At 34.3% G+C, this 10,596-nt stretch overlaps 1 long non-coding RNA gene across 1 annotated transcript; it reads right to left on the bottom strand.

Moving 5' to 3' along the window:
- Positions 1-483: 483 nt before the first annotated feature.
- On the bottom strand, positions 484-10,325 carry LOC309616050. Its single transcript, XR_014237238.1, has 2 exons — positions 5,053-10,325; positions 484-4,692 (listed from the first exon to the last, which is right to left on the bottom strand). It is a non-coding gene; the product is annotated as an uncharacterized lncRNA (long non-coding RNA).
- Positions 10,326-10,596: the final 271 nt, after the last annotated feature.

The raw sequence follows: 10,596 nt of genomic DNA, 5'->3' as shown, positions 1-10,596 counted from the left end.
GATAGACATATGTGTAGTTGTAAAAAGCAAAAAAAAGGGTAAATGCTGTAATGGAGTTATCTACAGAAGCAGTAGGAACTTAAATACAGCATAGTTAAATACACCTGAGGGGGTAAAAACAAAACTATGTAAGGGATGTAAACCTTAGGCTGTATCTTGAAGAATGAATAAAACTCCTCGGAGTATTTTTGCCAGTGAAAGGGAAAAAAGTATTCCACCCAGATGGAATAAATATTTGATCCTAAACTTTTCTTAGGGTAAAAGATTCAGTGCAATGTACAACAGATTTTGGCAGTTTTAACTAATCACATAATGTAAAAGAAAAATTCAGTATTAGCTTTCAATAATATGCGCGTATGTTTTGCTTATATACAAAATATAGAGGAAATTTTAGATAAAACTCCAGTGATTGAAGCTCTTGTGAAGTCACAATTCTTCTAAATATCTCAGTTCAGATAATTACAAACCATGGGTTAAATGATGTTTTTGTTTTCTTTGTTTTTTTACGTACAATTTGAGTCACAGGAAAAGGGGGCTTCCAGCTTCAGGCACAGGGTTTGAATTCAACTTTGCTGCTTAATAGATAGTGGACAGCCTCTTTATCGCTCTGATTAGGTGTCAAATTTTTACCATTTGCCTGCTAATTAAAACATGGGTAATAATAGTGACTTTTCCTGGCTTTTATGAATTTCTATACACAATTCTTGAGCTATGCTAAGCCATCAATTACTATTATTAGTATTATTATTATCATCACTATCATCATCATCACCACCATCACTATTTTTCTCATAATTCACTTAGGAAGAGAATGTTATGTTAATATGAATGAATTGAGCAAGAAAAAGTTCGTATTTTTAGAAACAGCAAAGTCAACTATCTTTTATTTCCTAAAGAAATCAGTCATGACAGAATAGGAATTTGTTGTTTTACCATTTATTTTTTTTTTTCAAGAAAATTTTATTTTCACATGAAAATTTCATTCAAAATATGCCTTTTTTGCCTTTTGGATTTTTCTTCAAGCAAGTATAAAAATTGCCAAGTACCTTTTACTTTATAAGTAAATAACTCATTTTTGGAGACCTACATTATTGCTATTTATATAAATATCTTGAACAAAGAGTATTTCTGTAAGTTATGGTTGATGACACGTTATCTTTAAGATCTAAAATCAGGGAAGAACATGAACTAAAATAACATTTTATTTGCTTTGCTTTGCAAAAGACCACTATCCCTTCTTTTTAACATCACTGGAACAGAATATTAAGTGCTGGCACACAGAATAATGTCTTTCTATAAGGATTTGGACGGTGGTTTTGATTTGGGAGAAAGAACATTGAACTCAGTGCCAGAAAACATATTTAAACCCCAAATCTGTCTCTTACACACTGTGGAATCTTTAATCAATCACTGAATTTCTTTGTAGGTCTTTCCTTAATTGACATTGAAATGAAAAAATCAACCATTTGTTTTTCTTGCAAGAATGCTTCAAGAAAAATATTTTACTGACTGCTCTCACATCTACAAACCTAAAGTAATTAATACTACTAATTAATATAGAAGTTGTTGTCATTTAAACTATGAAAAATGCCTCCTGGTCCATTTAATGGGAGAATGTATTTTCTAGCAATGGGAAACTTTCTTTTGCTCCACTCCAGAAACAATAACTAATTCATAATGATTATGTGAAATGTCTATGTCAGAAGCCACTGCTGCTCAAAAGTTGAACTGCAGTTTGTGTGTGTGTGTGTGTGTGTGTGTGTGTGTGCGTGCGTGTGTGTGTGTTTAGCAAGAGAGAGAGAGAGAGAGGGATTTTTAAAGAATTTCTGGTTCTATATGCTTTCATTCACTAAATGGTATCTGTATTTGCTGTTAATTGCATATAAAAATCAAACCAAACTCTACAGTTCTTTTTCTGAGTTAGCCTTTGTTTGATGTAGGGACTGTAACACAGTTACGATTCAGAGTTCTCCGTTGTCCCCAGAGACGTTTGGCAATGAGAGCTTCTTTCATCTTCCTTCCCATCTGCAGTGTCTCACCTTCCACCTTTGCAGGCACTATGTAATTATCATGTCCGCGGACCACTTTTCTTTTCTCCATCAGCTTTGACAAGAAGATGGACCCTTTCGCTACAGAGTATGTGTCATTGTTCATGAAGCGCTTGTCCAACAGGATCTTAAATATTAATTGTGAAGAAACGGCATGGGGTAAGGATCTTTGATGAACTAAAATTACTGTTGTGCCATAATGTGAAGAGCCTTTAATTTTGCCATCTGGCTCTAATTGACAGAGAATGACTAAGAATTGTAACCTGAAGAATTGGTGAACTTTGCATATGGACAATTAACTAGAAAAAGAAAAAGCTAGTTTGGAAAATTGTATCTCTGAAAACGAGGTGTCTGAATACCTTCAGATTATGCAGCCCGTATTCCATCAACGAGACACATTTCTTGCACTGAACAGTAGCTTGGACTGCAATTAAGATGAATGACCATGCAAGGACCTAAATAAAGATTTCAGTTTTCTCTATAAACCATGCCTCAAGTCACACGATCTCTCAGTGTTTTCCCTGCCCCCTGTTTCCCTAACACTTCCTATTACAACAAAGATATCATTTTGCCAGATGTCTGACAGGAGGTGTAAATATCTCAGGCATTTGATTTAGTAGATATTTATCTCTAACAGAAAATAAATGAAGAAACTTGATCATAAGTGTTTATATTTTAAGTTGAAATTGATTCTGGGTTTATTCACAAGATCACTTTGTATTTTTTAAAGACACACAAAGGAGAACTGAATTAAAATAAACTACTAGATGCTTTAAAAACAATTAATATACTAGAACAACTTGTAAGAAGAGAGTTATTAACCTGCTGTTACCAAATACCAATCTGTTTACAAATTTCATTAATTATCTTTTTCTTTCAAATCAGCTTGCTTAGGCTGTTTATTTTTTTCCACTGGAAAATCAATGAAAAAACATTTGTTTTTCTTATAAATATTAGCAACAAGAAATGGCTTAAAAAAAAATAAACTCTTGAGATTTTGACCATTATGTTTAAATAGTAGTATTTGATGTTTACATTTTTTGTAAACCTCAGGATTTTAAGCATGAAGGTTATGTGTGGGAAAATATTATACTGGATAGATTTTAACATTTCAACTTAGATACAATGAATATTATCATTGTAAGTCTAACAGATACCTTAGACATCACCTAGCCTAATCTTCTCTTTATAAAGATAAAAGAACTGAGACCCAGATCGGCTGCCTTCAGAGTCTATTCTGTTGACATCAGTCTAATGCTCAACCTACTAAAAGGAATCAGGAGGAATTACAAGTACAGTCCCAATGCATAACTTATAGCTTCAAGATCAAGATCAAGGGCACTTTATGGACAAAAATAATTATAGAAAAACTATATCAAAAGCTCTGTTTGGGGCCTCCATTTAAAGTTTAGAGGCTACCAAAAGCATCAGCTAACCTTGAACATTGCGAATTTTAATGGAGTGAGGAAAAAGACAACACATTTTGGGGGGGGATACATCGGTGTTTCCTATGGAAAATATATCTGGAAGAAGGAAAATAGCAGATAAGATGGCTGTTTTCAATAGTTCCTTGGGAAGCTTCATAATATATGAATGAACAAAATTGGGTTTGGCAATCTTGATAGCTAAATAAAGTTTTCAGTCCTTATTCACCTCTTTGGCATCATATGGCATCGCTTCTATATGGTAGTAAAATATATGTTTCTGTAATTTATTTTATAAGCTCTGTGCTTCTGTTCACCTCTTGAGGTGATGTTGGCACTGATTTTTAGAAGGAAAATAAGCATTTAGGGGAATGGTATGATATGCCACTGCCTCTGTTTCTGGCCATGATAATGGTTTACATGTGTCGAAAACTGTCATTTCGAAAATAATAAAATTTTTTTAGAAGATGTATACAGGCTGCCTAAGAGTCATGCCAAAACGTATTTTCTTTTCATCATTTCAGGGTATGTAAATCGAATATTTTCACCAAGTCACTCCACTTTAGACTGCTGAAACACCAGAGGTGGCTGAAATTTTCTCCCCCTTGAATCAGTCAGTTTGATCAAAAGGAGCCTGCCAGCATCACTCCATTTTAATCTTAAATAGTTAATTAGAATAATGTATATATTGGGAAAAAGGTGTTTGCCTGTCCTTGGAACAGGCTTCCTTGAAAAGCCGTCTAAGTTAAGGCAACACGTGGACCATACAAACTAATGAACACTTTTCCAATCTTACTGTTGCTACTTTTGAAAAAAAATCAGTATATTTCTCCTGAGCCAAATGCCATTCCCCGTGTGACTTCTGTACACTACTATTCATCAGTAATGAGACATTCCATACACTGATATCAAGCTTCTATTTCTCTTCATGTCTGCCAAAGCATCCTTTTTTAATAATACCCTAAAATAGGTCTTTCCTGTCTTTTCTCATATATAAATATATTCTTGTTCCTGTGTTTTATTAACACTGCCGGTGCAGTCTCCTCGGTAAAAGATTAATTATTGGCTGTGATTCATAGAAATGGAGCAGTAACTAAATTAGTGAGGGAATATATCAGAAAATCAGTCACTGTTATATCACTGATAAAATGCTTTAAAACGGAAATAAACACTCTTAAGTATAGGAACATGCCCATATGTCCGGGAAAAGCAACTCAAGCCTTTTTTTTTTTTTAAGAAGCTAATTACCAAAGGCCATATTGTAGGATTTCCTTTTTTTTATTTATTTATTTATTTATTTATTTATTTATTTATGGCTGTGTTGGGTCTTCGTTTCTGTGCGAGGGCTTTCTCTAGTTGTGGCAAGCGGGGGCCACTCTTCATCACGGTGCGCGGGCCTCTCACTATCGCAGCCTCTCTTGTCGCGGAGCACAGGCTCCAGACGCGCAGGCTCAGTAATTGTGGCTCACGGGCCCAGTTGCTCCGCGGCATGTGGGATCTTCCCAGGCCGGGGCTCGAACCCGTGTCCCCTGCATTGGCAGGCAGATTCTCAACCACTGCGCCACCAGGGAAGCCCAAGCCTTTTTATAGAAGTATATGGATATGCCAAAGAGCATCAATAGGCAAGAACCAACGCCTACATCACGCTGAGCAATGGGTCTGGCTTTGTTGTGATGCTGCTACTTTAGTGAATACCACTTTGTTGCTCGTTAATTAAATTTCCGTTAGCTACATTTCTGTGAACCCTCAATAAATAGTGGGTGCTAGGGGAGAATCAAAACCTCACTTCTCATTAAAGTTGTAACTGTGATTTGCAGTCTTTGAAGTGTTTTTTTTTTCCAAAATGCTGTTCCTGAGAACACGTTTTGCTTTCTAGCTTCTTTCAAGAAGTCAGTAACTCTCAAGTGGCCTTATACGGCAAAGATTGATCAAAACATAATGGGCTATTGATAATAATCGTTTTGAACCAAAGATTATGAATAATCCAATTTGGTGCACCCAAGAGCCACATTACATAATAATGATAATAATAGTAATAAAGATAAAATTGGAGAATGTTAACATCAACAGGAATCATAGCTTTGTGACTTGATTAAGCATCTATTTCTTCCTTGCTCTTTCTTTTTCTCTTTTACTATCTTTCCCTTTCCAACTTTTCACCCTAGGTCCCAGCCCCATTTGATTATGGTCTCTGTGAAGCTTGCTGTCAGCTTTTCTGGAACTATTTCAGTCATTGGTTGCTTTTGTGTTACGATACCTGAGCTGAGTATTTGTGAGAGACCTTATGGCCCCCAAAGTAGAAAATATTTATTTGGCCCTTTATAGAAATAGTTTCTAACCTCTGTACAGTATAACTTGCTAATATCTGGAAGAAAGAGTGCTTATAACATTAGAACTAGTTTCCAAAGCTTACATGGAAACTAGTTCTACTTATTCTTTAGAAACCTTTGGATTTCACAGGCATTTGTGGAACATATCTTTTTTTACATAATTTATACATAAAATTCTTACTTTTTCATAACACAGAATTATAACTACAATCTGCGCAGAGCCTTATCTTTCTAATTTTGAAAACAGAGAAAGTGCCTTTTCTCATTTCTCACTCAGCTCTTTTAAACCATAAGCTCAAATAAAGACTAGCATTTCTGGAAGAATCTTCATTAAACAACACGAATCCCCCTTCTTTGGGCCATGATAAACTGTTTTGGTTTTTAGTCTATCTATTTTGCACCAGTTTTCCAGAGCCCTCCCATATCCTTCTAGGTTTTCATTCCCTCTATATTCTTCCCGTCAGAAAGAAAAAAGACAATTGTGAAAATAGTTTGAAGTTTATCTAAATAAATTTGCATTGGTTAAAATAATAAATAAATCATATTCTCAACATATGATAATTACTTTTTTCTACTGATCAAACTTTTTTTTTATCTTTTTACACTTTACTATTATATTTATTTTTTAAATTATTTTCTGTAAATTGTGCTCTAACACCCTAAATGGATTATTTTTCTCTAATTAGTCAATTATTTTCAGCTTCCTTTCCACATTGCTAGGTATGTTTTTCTTTTCCAAATTTCAAGTTCAAATATAGGTCAGGGTGTCTTTCCCTTCAATTTATCATATTCCATGTATCTATCTATAATGGTTTACATAAGTACCATATATTTTAAAATCTTTTTGTTTTCTAAGATGTCTTAATATCTGATTGACCGTGATGTACTTATTTATCTTTTAAAAAATTTCTTAAATATTATCTCAACCAATCTTAAAAAACATTCTTCATGGACTTGCACTTGTGATATACTAAGCATTTTGATGGACATGGTAAAAAGTGTGAGCAGAAATATTTAGAGGAAGCCAAGACCACTGCAGGAAGTGTTGACTTCTGGTTCACATGGGCCTATGGATGTCCTTGCCTGAAATCAGGGGACAAGCTGCCCTTGCTTAGCCTCGCACCCTGCATTGTTCAGTGCTGCTGGGAACATCCCCGTCTTCATCCTCATTTCCTCTTGTGTCTTCAGCTACTCTCATGATTGCAAACTGAAGCTTAACGGGGGGCTGTATTGCTGCTTTTCCTGTCTTGTCGCTGATGCTGGGGCACCACTGCCTGCATACTAGTGCACCACACAAGAAGTTTTCATCATAGTGAAGTTGCTTCCTTCACTGTGTAATTTTTGACGTTATTAAGAAAGGTAAAGGTTGTTTTTGGAATTAGCATCGAGGTATTTTGTGTGAATTGCTTAACCTTATTTTTTTATTGGCAGAAGTGGCAAGGTATAGGATCCCAGGAGAGAAATTATGAGCCTTGGGGAGCTGAAAAGGGAAACTCTTCTATTCCAGCCATTACACAGCCATTACTCACCGAAGGAGGGCCCTGGTGAGTGAAGGCAACAAACACCAAACCCAGTCTTTCATTAGTGGATAATGAAAGGCAGTTGAGACTCTTTGCAGTGATTTGGGAGTTTTGAAGTTTACTTACAACCACTTAAAAACATTCATATCTGGATTGTAAATCAGTAAGTGCTCATTTAGAAGAGATTTGCATATATAAGCCACATAAAAATTAAGGGAATTAAAACTAAGCTGAACCATTTCATATTTCATCTTAACGATAATCTTTTGCTTTTACTTGTTTTTTCCTTACACTCTTATTCCTTGATCCTTTAGATTTATTTTCTGGTACTCGTATGAAAAATCTATAAACTTTACAGATTTTTAAATGTCATAATTTATCAAATATGAGAGGTATACATTTTCACATTTTGATATACCTTGACTCTGATTGTGTCTTACAATTGTCATCAACCAAGCCACAGATAGGACATAATGTTTACTGTTCTGCATGGATATGCATGGATTAGAGCTTGTTAGAGTATGCTCATTTTTAACTGAGTTGTGTATTTTTAGTTCCACGGGTGGGGATTTAATTGGCAATGAACTTATATTTACAAAGATTACATCATGAATTAGCATTAAAACAAAAGGGTACTGTGTTCACAGGAAAGAATGGAACTCAAAGAGCAGAGAGTAAATTCAATAACAACATATTAGTCATTGGAGAAATGATTACGATTTCATATTTTCTTGCAAAGTAACAAAAGCGTGTTTTATGAGACCTAAGGAAGTAAGATATCTGAAAGTTGGAAGGTCCACTGCATTTTGCTTGAGTTAGGATTGCATGTAGCACAACAAACAATCAAGTTGATATCAGGATAAATTGCCAAACAGCTAGGAATACATGAAAAAAAAATCAAAGTGAGGAGAGGCTGGTGTGACAGATTTATACATCAAAGGGGGCTATTGTTAAGGTGTCAAACATTAATTTATCAGGAATTTTCTGCTGATGTTGAACAAAAGACAACAACAGCACATTCTTTTCAGAAATGTTGTATCACCAATGCTCTTGCTGGCACATAGCATGGGATTGTCTGAAGAAAAAAAAAAAAGACAGTTATTCTGAGCTGAAGAGTAACTCAGAAGACTTAGACTCTGAATATGAAGTAACATGAAACTTGAGTTTATTTCACTTTCTTTTTTGTGTGCACAAGAATGATATAAAAACCTTTAAATTTTAAGAGAGCTGTTTCATTAAATATAAAATAAATATTCTGTGTGATAAGGAAAATAGAAACTTAGAAACCTGTCTATATGTGATTTACAATATAATCTCAAACAACTGTAGATGTAAACACAAAGTAAGTACAAAGTATAAAGATGTAAACATAAAGTATAGATGTAAATGGTCCCAGATCTAGTCTTGGGGGATGAGTTAGAAAAATCTTAGCTGGGAAGGGAGAGTTGAGGTGGTAGCAGAAGAATGAATGAGAGCTAAGTAGATAAGAGCTGGCAACACATCCTGGGCAAAGGCAACAGAGTCTGAAAGGCCTTAAGACGTATTAAAATTAAACTGAAGAGACTTGACAGAAGACACTGAGGAAGAGAGTTCCATGAAGTGAAATTGAGAGCTTGCCAGAGCCTAAACCATGCCTTCCTTGAAAGCCATGTTAATAATTTTAAAAAAATTTTCTGAGCAATGAACACATTCAAGAGATGTAGAAAAGGGAAATCAACACAGAGTACTGGTAAAGACAATGAGATAGAAGATGGTGTCAAGAATGGTTCTAAGGTCACTGGCGTTGATCGTTGAGAGGGGAAGCCCTGGAGAAGATTCAGAGTGGAGGAAAAGGGGCATGAGTCAGTTTGAGATTTATCAACATCGAAAAAAAAATGTTGAAGTTATCAACGTTGAAGTGTTTTGGACTCTATAGTATTTGAAAATAAACAACTGGATAGATAGTTCAAATTTGATGTCTTGCATGGTGATAGACATTTTGGAAAATAGTCTAGACTTACCTACTATATTTGAAGCTGTCCATACCCTACAATGTAGTAATTGCATTCCTAGCAATCTACATTGGAAAAGTTTGTGGTCTGGAATATTGTACAGAAACATCCATAGAAGCGTGGCTTCTATGAATAGTGAAATATTGGGAATGACTTGAATGGTCATCCGCAGATTGTGGGACATTCATAAAATGCAGAGTACATAGCAACTAAAATAAATTAATTACAGCTACCACACTCTACATCTCTAGCTATAGTTTCTTCACCTGGGAGTTCACTATTTATTCATGCACAAAAATGTCCATTCATGTTTTATATAATTTTAAGTATGCATACTGTATTTTATGTTTAATATAGATATGTTAATTATATATACACACAAAATGAATATACATACAAAAATGCAAGTGCATATGAATATTGATATAAAATAGTAATAAAACTAAGAAATGTCCAAGAACTATGTGAAATAAACTTTTTAATGCTTCTTATTGGCACAAAAAATACTTAAAACAAGAGAAAAGGCTTATTGTGGTGTTGGCTAGGAAGACTCTTAACATCATGGAACATCATGGAATAATTTCTCTCTTTGTTAACTTACCACTTTGACAATATCCTGATAAAATATCAACAGGAGTCTTTTTAACTGCACCATTTGATTTTAAATTTATATGGAAGAAAAGGAACAGATAAAACTACCTAGGGAAACTCTAGAAAAAACAAAGAATAAGGAGTAGTCACTACAACTTGTAGAACTTGGAACATATTGTGAAGACTAAAACAATAAAGTTCTATGGATCTGGTATAGGAATAGAAAACAAGAACAATGGGAAATACTAGTAATCCAGAGACAGACTAAGTAAATATAGGAATTTAGTATTAGTTGGCTTATGAGTGTATTGGAAAAGAGAAGAGCTGATAATATCATAAACAGTGCACACAGCATTATACAGCTTTATGTTAAAAAGAAAAAAATAAACTTGGATCTATACTTCCTACTTTAAAAAATACAATTTTTAATGAATCAGAAGATAAATGTTAAAAAATAAAATGATCAGAGTACTAAATATGTGAAAGAATTATTATAAGCATTTGGGGTAAGGACAGCTTTTCTCCTATGATTCAACTGAGAAGGAATGGAAAAAAGTTTGATAAATACATCACTTACGATTTAAATTTTACCATTTAAAATTCTTTTTGAGGAGGTAACATCAACAAAAGCGAAGTCAAAATACACATGACAAGTGGGGAAAATCTATTTTCTTCTAATATCAACATCAAAG

This window comes from Balaenoptera borealis (genome assembly GCF_965194805.1).
Source record: "Balaenoptera borealis genome assembly, chromosome: 18".
Lineage (NCBI taxonomy): Eukaryota > Metazoa > Chordata > Mammalia > Artiodactyla > Balaenopteridae > Balaenoptera > Balaenoptera borealis.
Note: the sequence above shows the minus strand (reverse complement) of the source record. Positions and strands in the feature narration are given on the sequence as shown.